The sequence below is a fragment of the Fundulus heteroclitus genome, chromosome 13 (assembly GCF_011125445.2).
Source record: "Fundulus heteroclitus isolate FHET01 chromosome 13, MU-UCD_Fhet_4.1, whole genome shotgun sequence".
Lineage (NCBI taxonomy): Eukaryota > Metazoa > Chordata > Actinopteri > Cyprinodontiformes > Fundulidae > Fundulus > Fundulus heteroclitus.
In genome coordinates this window covers 11,118,583-11,129,031 of record NC_046373.1, presented here as the reverse complement: position 1 = coordinate 11,129,031, position 10,449 = coordinate 11,118,583, and the positions used below count along the sequence as shown (strand labels likewise).

At 35.7% G+C, this 10,449-nt stretch overlaps 1 long non-coding RNA gene across 1 annotated transcript; it reads right to left on the bottom strand.

The window, feature by feature from the left end:
• Positions 1-4,596: 4,596 nt before the first annotated feature.
• LOC118565199 lies at positions 4,597-8,505 on the bottom strand. The gene is made up of 3 exons (XR_004932262.1): positions 8,426-8,505; positions 5,658-5,720; positions 4,597-5,411 (listed from the first exon to the last, which is right to left on the bottom strand). It is a non-coding gene; the product is annotated as an uncharacterized LOC118565199 (long non-coding RNA).
• Between the last annotated feature and the right edge of the window lie 1,944 nt (positions 8,506-10,449).

The following is a 10,449-nucleotide window of genomic DNA, read 5'->3' as shown; positions in this document are numbered from 1 at the left end:
TGAATACTTTTCACCAATGTCACCATCAGTTTGTGTGTCATGTTCATGTAGAAGTATACAATGCCTTGAGCTTTCCATGACAGATGTTATCTGTTTTATTAATTTTGTGCACAAATTGATCATACATTGAAGTCGTACAAAAGAGATGTTAATGTAAACAATTAAAAAGGTGTTTAAAAAAAAATCAAATACATAAAAGGAAATGTCCAGTAAGTACATGATCTGTTAAAAAAAGGAACAGGATGAAACTTAATGTATCCCCCACATTAAGTAGTTAATTACAAACAGAGAAGTAGTGGTGTTGTTTTGTATGCTTTACACTTTATCAGTGCAGGCCTAAATTTTATAAAGCTTTGATGTTTGTAGTTGTTGAAAATGTAACACGAGTTCATTGCCTTCCCCAGCGCCCCAATCCTTTGTCCTAACTTTTTTTCTAATGTATTTTATGTAGACTTTCCAGCAAAGTTTGTGATCAAACATTACACCGAGAATTTTTTATATACCCTAGCTTTTTTATATACATTATTTGTGTAACTTACTCTTGCTCTTTTTATATTTCCATTTCCATAGGGAATGACTTCAGTTTAATTGAAATTGATTAAGTAAAAAATACACACACACACACACACACACACACACACACACACACACACACACACACACACACACACACACACACACACACACACACAATTCAATGAACTTTAGCTCTCACTTAAGTAATTGATGAACAAAGTAAATAAAAAGTAAATAGTAAATCCAAACCTGAGCCCTGTGGTGTCACACATTTGATTGTTAAGCTGTGAAGGGTATTTGTAAAACAGGTCTGTGTGCCATAGAAATCAACTTGACTCATAAAAAAGCAACAACATCCTTAACAAAAATCACTTAAAACATAGATTATTTGAGAATCTTAGAGAATTGTGTTCATTTGTGTGATTTTGAGAGTTTGGAATTAAATACTCTAAGATTATGCCATATTTTGCTGCTTCTTTGCCCTTTATTGAGACTCTTTAAACTTTATTTTTCGTGTAACTATACTTCTTGTAATTCAGTCATTACATTTTATGTAGATTAAGGCAAGTTTCAGAGTGTTCGGAATATTATTAAGTGCACAGAGTAAAAAAGAAAACAAAATTAACATAATTCAAATAATTCTGAGGCTAAATGTTTTGACATTAGGAAACTCAAAGTCCTGATCTGATTCATAGGAATGGTCAGAAACTAAGATATTCATTTTCAACACTCATTGCAATAATAGGATTTCCATATCGTTCTGTAGGGTTTACTTAAAATACTTACTTAAATGCACATATTGATCTTTAGTTGTACTTTTCACAGTTAGAAAAGGCCCACTTCTGTTAATTGTTAATTAAATATTCATTAGATTATCAACATGTTTCTAATCTAGGTAAATGTATTTATGTAATCAAATAGAAAGGATTTCTGTGTATTGTCTCTGGTTACTCCGACTTCCTCTCACAGTTCAAAGACATAACTTAAGTGTGTGCACATGGTTGTTTGTCCTAGGGCTGGACGATATATATAAAAAATATATATCGATAAAATAGAAATCATATTGGATCGATATCGATAATTATCCACAAATTCAACACATGTATTTTAAGTGTAGCCCTGGCCATTTGATGCTGTTGCTTAGCGACCTATATTTAGATACAGAACACACAAACACTAAATTCAAACTCAACCTGTTATTCAACCAACTTTTTACCAAAATTGCAAGTTTTTAAAAAAGAAAAAGGAACGCGTGCGCTCTGAACTCTTTGAAGGGGGCGGAGCTTGGTGACGGAGCGTTCCTGGATCTGTGTTTGTGATTGGTTGGGAGGATGTAATGATGTAATATTAACTTACATGATAGGCTAGAATACAAAAGGAAGGAAAACTTTTATTCTATTGAACTTTTTACTGACCATTTTTTCTATTATCGACATACGTCTGTAAAAAAAAGGTTACTGAATATATATTGTTACTGAATTATCGTCCAGGCCTAGTTTGTCCTGTCCTGTCTTGCTCTGTGATGAACTGGGGACCTCTCCAGGGTGTACCTTTTCCAGCACCCCTCTGTGACCATCCATGGATAAGTAGGTATACAAACTGAATGGATGAATTATTAATCCAAAAACAATAATGTATATAAAGAAAAACAGGCAAGGATTATCTTTTTTAAAGCCAGATCAGATGAAGCAAAATGTGCTAGTATTTTGACATACTCCCTTGAAATTTGTTCGATAATAAAAAAAAAATTTTGTCTAACACATGTACTTCATAATTGTGACATACAAGGAAAAATACCTTCAGTTTTATACACTTTCAACTCTAGGGGGTGCTGTAGTTTCTGAAAGATTCTTAATGATAATTTTTAGTATGATTAAAAAGTGGGTGTGGGTTTTCATTATTATCATTAGGCTTTTTCATATTTTACCTGTAAACTCTGTGAAATTGAAAGATTCTGTCAGGGAAATTACAAAATATGTTCAAAATCTTGTTGCGTTCCAGTTGCAGTCAGAACTGGGAAATCCTGACTTCGGATCGGTAGAATCAACCAGAACGGCCACTGAAGTCGAACTTTCCCCTTGGAAAATCCGAGGAATGTTTTAACGCCGGTTTTCTAATCTAATATGGCAGGTCCTCGCATCCATGACAAAAGCAGTGATGAAAACATGTTACATTAAGACGCAGTTGTAACAGCATCTAAAATCAGTGTTTTAGTGGCCACAACTCTTAACCTTTGCATGTGGAAGGCTCATCTTTAAATGACGTCTGTGAGCGGTACTATGAACAAAACAACAGCTTTCCTGGCCATGCGCCATATTGGAATCCTGATCTTTTGTTTTTATTTTGAAATCCCAACTTTTCTGATTGTGTTAACCAAAATGCTGTTTACTGGGGTTCACATAATTCGTAGCTCATAGTTCCGATTTCCGAGGTAAATGAAATACAGCATATCTTTTTGATAAAAACTGCTTTTTGTTAACTTTCTGTATAATTGCTGTTTGCAGAGAGTCATTCTCTTTTCCTTTATGTAGCTTGAGTCATTCTATCGTAGTGCTGTGGTAAGAATATTGCCGAAAATTCGATCTAGCCGATTAAATGACGTAGACAGTTATTTAAATGATATACAAAGTTTATTAGCCTTATATTGAAAACAGTTTAAGATTGCTGAATAATTTTCATACCAATGGTGCATTAGGCTGAATTGAGTGTATAGTAATTTTCAGTGAGATACCAGAACTAGAGTGTGCGACACGTAGGAAAACATTTATAGCCAAAATAGTTGAACTGATTCTAATGAATTTTGTTTGGTAACTTCAAGATACCACCTTGAGACTATATTATTATAATATGTCTTATGTGGAAAAATGAAAGTGTGACCCTTTATTTTTGAAAATTTCCCCAAAAACCACTAGTGTCTCTAGAGAAATAAGACTTTCAGGATACATTCACTGCATAAACTCTGAAAGATCACACTCTAACTTAGGTTGTATCTAAAACTGTGTTTCTGCTATTTACCAAGTTTGTTATTGCAGCTATGTCTCCAATTCTGTGTGGATAATCTTAATTTGACCCGTCCTATGTGCTGCAATAAATGTTGTTCAATTTGGAACACACAGTCGTGTAAAATAAATAGATAAATCTGCTGATCAGTATTGGCAATTATCATTTCATTTTGGGGAAAAAAAAGTTTTAAAGAGGAGTGCTTTAAAAAAATTAAGGAATATTACAGATGTGAAAGAGACTTTTGGGAAAAATTTGGAGATTTTTCCAACAAATAATGGATATTCTGTGCATTAAATCCTTAAACCTAGGGACATGATAAACAATTTATGCTGTTTATGATATAGACATGGCAATCTGATAATATTTTGATAATTAAATATTAAACAATGTATTTTTAATGAACTTTTAAATTAGGCTAAGTACCAGGGAAATGACAACAATTATTGGTTGAAATAAATTTAATCCAGGGAAATTACAACACTTTTTTTTATTCCTCCTGTGGGCAGGGTCATCTAAGAATAATTTTGAAATTTTATAATAAACTTCTTCTTTCGGCTTTTCCCTTTCAGGGATTGCCACAGAAAGCCATCAGTCTCCATAACCCTATATTCTGCATCTTCTTCTGTCACATCAACTACCTTCTTGTCCTCTTTCACTCAATAAATCCATAAATCCTTTGTCCTCCTCCAGGCCTCCTGCTTGGCACTTTCAGCCTCAGCATCCCTCTACCGATAATTTCATGATTAAATTTTTTTTTTCTTAAATCTTTCAATTTTGGTCATTATTAATTTATGTAGTTAAAATGAAGCTTTACAATTATTGTTTTTATTACTAAAAAGCATTTAGTCTGGGGAGTTAAAAAATGGTTCATACTGTGAAACGTGACGACAGCAATTCGGAAATAGTTTTCGGCCTTCCATGACAGAATATGGATTTTATATGATTATTTGGGTCCGTATTTTAAAAACAATGTTTGTATTATGCTTTTCAATTCAATTTTATTTATATAGCACCAATTCACAACACATGACATCTCATGGCACTTTACAAAGTCACATTCAATCAAATCATACAGACAAGAAGTTTGATTTCTTTAAAAAAGCATTTGACCAAGGTAAATAAACAAAACTTTAAAATATTCAGGACATGGTTTGAGAATATTTTGGGTATATTATCTTGAACTATGAATTTTAAAGGAATTTATTATCTTAAATTGGTACAGCCAATATTGTTGACATAACAGTGCAATTTGACAGTTTTTGTTTGAAAAAGTATAACATTTAATGGCAGTGAAAGGGGTTTCTTTTGTTACAAATATACATTTGTTTATCTGCTAAAATGTTTTGTAAATTTATGACATTTAGAAATTTTATAATTTAAAAAAATAACTTTGCTTCAATACCACCCATAAGCAAAATGCATTGCTATAGCCAGATTTAAGGAAGTCAGCGTTGTCCTGCAGATTCCCAACTTGGTCGACATGCATTAGGGAACAAATCATCATAAGCCCCAAAGAACACAAGTTCTTGGAAAGTTGGGGAGAAGTTTAAAGCAGATTGAGGGTATAAAAAAAACATCCAAAGCTTTAAGCATCTCACAGAGCATTGCCATCATCTGAAATTGTAAATCGTTGGATACAACGGCACACATACTAACACAGGGGCATCCAAACTTTCCATCATGTGGGCCAAAATACTCAATTGCCTAAACATATGATCAAAAATGAAAGTGACCAAAAATATCTAACGTGAATTTGTTTTTACCTGCTCCACAAAATATGAGCCTGTAATATATTAATTGACTAAATGAGATCCCCTCAGGGAGTGCTGTGGTGGTGGTCACAACACTGCAGGTGGAGTGGACCAGGTTCAGGCTCGTGGGTTTTTAGTTATCTGGAACAGAGAAAACTTTTCTTCAGAAAGCCCAGGGATGCTTGTTCCACATGTGCAAAGCTGCCGGAGACATACCAACAAAAGACTCACAGATGCAATTACAATATAGAGCAGTTGCACAAAGTGTGCACCCAAGGGGACTGGATATGTATTTGAGCCATGATATCAAATTTTGAAATATTTAAAAAAAATATTTAAATAACTAGAACTGCAAGCAGTTGTCGACGGATTTCAAGCTAAACTCACCATCTCTTCCTCACCAGCGTTCCGGCCAGCCCAACGTCGCCAGCTCTACTGTTCTCTAGACCCCTGACGGCTCGACAAAAAAAAAAAAAAAACTACATTCATTTACACTAAGATTCAATTACACACAGGTGGACCCTTTATTTGCAGATAACGTTTTTTCTGTTTTCTTTTTAGATTTTTCAAATTCACACATAATTTCTCTCCCACATTACAATTCTCATTGATTAAGCAACGATGCATATTTACTGCACACAACAAAAAACACGAGTGACTCCAGCTCTTACTCTAATTTAGCATTTTCTATAAGTGAAACCATCATATATAGGTGCAAAAAAAAAAACATGAAGTGAGCTAATTGTGGATTTTACATATTATATACTTTTCAATGTATTCAAATCCTGTCCTAACATATTCTCCACATAAAACAAATATTTAACTGTAAAAATGCATAATCTTTTCCACTTTCAAGTCAGATAAAACGGAGCAACTTTAAGGAATTAAAGTGTATCACCTGAGTCGATACAACCCAAAAAATATTAAAATCGCTTCATCTTTTGTGGTAGTTGTGTTGCTGTGAATTAGTTCTGCTGTTTAGATGATCTGATCAGAAGGATAAAAATAAACTCAGATTTTGTGCATTTTATTTGTTTGCCTAGGATTAGATTATTATCTACCAATGACTAAAATCTATGTATATGAAACATAGTATTGTTATATCACACTGTTAGCGTTTCTTTCAGGTATTCTATGCACGTATTGATCATGGAGTTCAATTTTCCACCCATTCTAACTTTTGCAAAATACTAAAGCATTATTTGTTAAACGGCTGGACTGTTGAACATTGAAGTGTAAGAGTCGTCTTTATTAAGATGAGGAAATCCTGCGAGTGATCAGTTTGATGGAAAAAGGGCATGACTTTATAGAAGTGATGGCATGATTTTAATATTTCTTCCTTTTCCTTGTTAAGCAGTTTTCTGTTCCTTTCTGATGAATCACAGCCAACAAGGGTGAGTTACTTTTTACTCAATTAGGAGGCAACAGATTTCGCTCGGTTTGTTTGCATTCCAATTGGACTTGATGTAGTCATTTAGATCAGTTCAGAATGCTATAATGTGACCCTCCGATACCCAACAACTAGAAAGGTTGTCAAAAATAGAAACGTAATTCCTAATAAGTGTGCTGCTTTCCATCAAGTGTCTTTGTTTGTTCTGTTGGTTGATTTGTCTATTATGTTCTCAGCAGCAGTATTTCCAGAGCAGCCCAAACCCAACTTCTACTGCTACAAAGTTTAAACTTTTCCTTTTTTTTTTCCTCTTTAAAATGGTTTTATCCAATGTGTTGCGTGGAGGGGCAGCTGGTAGCACTCTGGAGTTTGATTCACACCCTGGGGGTATCTCTGCATGGAGTCATCACGTCCTCCCCATGCCTGTGTGGATTCTCTCTGGGTACTCCAACTTCCTCCCTTGGTCCAAAAACTGTGAGTTTTCTGGTCTCTCTAAATTTGCTTTTAGATGCACAAATCCAAAATTAAATTTCACTCAAAGCTTTCACTTCTTTCTTTTTCCTTAAAAGTTACACAGAATTGTGGTTTTTAGTCAAAAAGGATATCCTTATGACACACTTCCACTTTAACATTGGTTGTAATGATCAGAACTGCTTTTGTAATCACCTTATTTGGATTAAAAGTAAAATTGAATAAATTAGAATATCACTGAACAGTTCATTTATTTCGGTAACAGTACAACTCACAAATTCATCACACAAAGTGATTACGTCTGTTAACTTACACAGAAAGCTGTATCAAAGCATGTCTGTGAAAGGCTGAGTGGAAGGAAAAATGTGTTAGAAAATATACACAAGCAACAGTGATAATATATGGGTTTCTCTTTTTCAGATTACCTAAATAAAATTCCCTTTTCAAATATACAGCTACCACTTTTTGAGCTGAACCTGCATTGTCTCCATTTCAGAACAATTTGGTCTTAATCCAGGTACTCTAAATGACTACAAGTTATCGTCTCACATACATTTTCTCTGCCATATTATATGATTTTCTATACCTTTGCCCCCACTGGTGGGATTACTCATGGGGAATTTAACTCCTGTAGAGGGTACAAGAAAAGCAAAATCTATTGGGTTATGTTGTAAGAGTGGGTTTGCATTTTAAACAGGGAAGTATGCTGGTACTTTCAGGTTGGTGTTTGAGACTTGGGAATTAAATTGGTGGTTATGGGGCAGTCGGGTAATTACTGGGGAGTGCCAATCCTCAATATTCTCCTCCCCAAATAAGTCTTGAACTTGTTGGGTTAACTGGTTTGTGGTTAAATAAATCCATCTATAATGCAGGTAGAGATAGATGATTTTTGTCACTTTTTTGGAATTAAACTGAAAGTCTGGCAAAAAAGAACCAGCTGTTTAATTTCTGCATTTTGGTTTTGGTGATCTCCTTGTTTAGGCAATTGCTGGACTTCTGGAAATGTTTAGGGGCCTAGAGTAAAAGTAAAATAGTAGTAGAAGTAAAATAGATGCAATAGATGCAAGGCAACATGGAGCGGTGTTTTTATAAGTAGTGATAAAACATGATTTGATTTCAAGAATAATCTAGGTGTGGCTCAGCTCTTCATTCACATCTTTTTAATGTGAGGCATGTTTAATGAAAAGCTATGGTAGCTTTGCCACTGGTGGCATTGCTGGCCCTGTGCGTGCTCACTCTGCTGCACTCGGAGGTGGGTGGGGTCGGTCCCCCTTTTTTGTGCGAGTGAGTTCACCTGGTTGCTGGTGGATGGGGCAGGGACTTGGTACCCTCTGACCTACTCATGCTGTTGCTGGCTGGGGGGTTGCATTGGGGGGGGGCTCTCTCCCTGGCTTTCCTCAGCTGTCTTCTGGATGCATGGGTGGTGTCATTGTGGTTGGCTGCCTGGATGGAAGGCCCTCTGCACCTGCTGATAGTTCTTGTAAGGCCTACGCCACATACTTTACATGTTCACATACACATAATACAGTAGCTGTGTTGCCTGTTTGGCCTCAGTTTGTACATGGTAAAAAATGTAAATCATCAAGGAACTAATTATAGGTATAAAGCCTCCCTTGGTAAAGAAAATATGTTTGACATAACATTGGCAGACAGAGCACCGTTCTGCTTACCATGAAGTATATGCGTATTAGCCACCACAACTAATAAACATTCAAGATAGCAGAGAATAAAGTTTTCTTGCGCAGAGACAATGCGGTTCAACTGTTGCTTAGTTATATTCAGAAGAGTCAGCGACCAAAACTGTAGTCTGCCATCCATCATTGTTTTCTTCTTCTATGGTTTTTACAATTGTAGGCAGCAATAACGTGCATGAGCCAGGGATTCCCTGGAAGAAAAGTTCCATCTTTTTCTGTTTACACAACTAGAGAGCGGAGCACGGAGCAGGCAGAGAGTGGTGTACTCTGGCGCTGTTTGGAAAGAGTCAATCATCAGGGGCGTGTGGTACGGTGGCGGGAAATGCTACAAGTGAGCAGATGTAGCATGTTCGACCTCTTAAACCACCAGAGTTGAACCACAGAGCTATGTGACTATAGTGTTAAGTTCACTTTTGGAAAAAATAAAGAGACTTTAAAATGTTGGAAACAACTGTGTTTTCCATAGACATCATATATACGTAGACGCGTCATAGGGCGCAGGTTCGCACGTCAACGTCACCGCCATATTGTATGTGGCAGAAAAAAGTTGAGTTCTGTTATTGTGAACGTGGATCAGAGAAGATGCCTCATTCTTGTGCTGCAATAAATACACACACACACACACACACACACACACACACATATATATATATATATATATATATATATATATATGTGTGTGTGTGTGTGTATTATGAATATAAGGATCAATTTGTTAAATCTAAACATTGTGGTCTTCATTATTTCATAAAACCGTGTCACATGTGAACCTTTAGGAACAGACTTTTTGGGTGAGTATTAAAGAGGTAAAATTAATAATATGAGGAAAAAAAGTCCTAGGTCAATAAAGTAAAAATAATCAAACAAACACAAAAGTGATAATGTTATGATAAAAACATCATATTATGAGAATTAAGGGGGAACATTTCCAGAATAATCACAGTTTGTAGAATTATTTCACTCCTGGAGTAATAGGACCAGGTTAGATTATTTTAAATATTTTTATTCTTTAGGAGAATAAATTCAGGAGAATGAAGCTAAAAGGATACGAAAATAAACTTCTATTACAAAAAAATACTACGAATACAAAGTATATTCAGAGATTAAAGTCCCTCTGATACTGTTTAAGTGACTGAGTAACTGCAGATTTGCCACATTTAAGATGGCGGACGCTCTGACGCATCGCAGCATAGGCAGAACCCGCCCAATGACGCGTCTACTCTTATATTATGTCTATGGTGTTTTCTACTTTAACATGTAGTGGGGTGAAGTATGCTTGACGTAGGAACACAACGCTGCCCTCTAGAGTCTAGGAGAATAGTGCTACTCCGGAGGAAAAGCCTCACAGGGCATAAATGCTGCAGACGTTTTGTCCGCATGTCTCATTTCTGTGGGCACCGTACGTGCGTCAACGATAAAACAGCCTTAAATCAGATTCCAACATGGAGGCACATCCATTCAGATGTTATTGGCTCTAGCAAAGACACGTCAACTACAGCCAATGTTGACTACCAAGAAAAAGAAGAAAACCCATTGCTATACTTAAGGGACCAGTTTTAGTTCAAGTACAAAAAAGGCAGCAGGTTTTGCCCAAAGAGATCGAGTTATGAAGGGATTTTCCAGC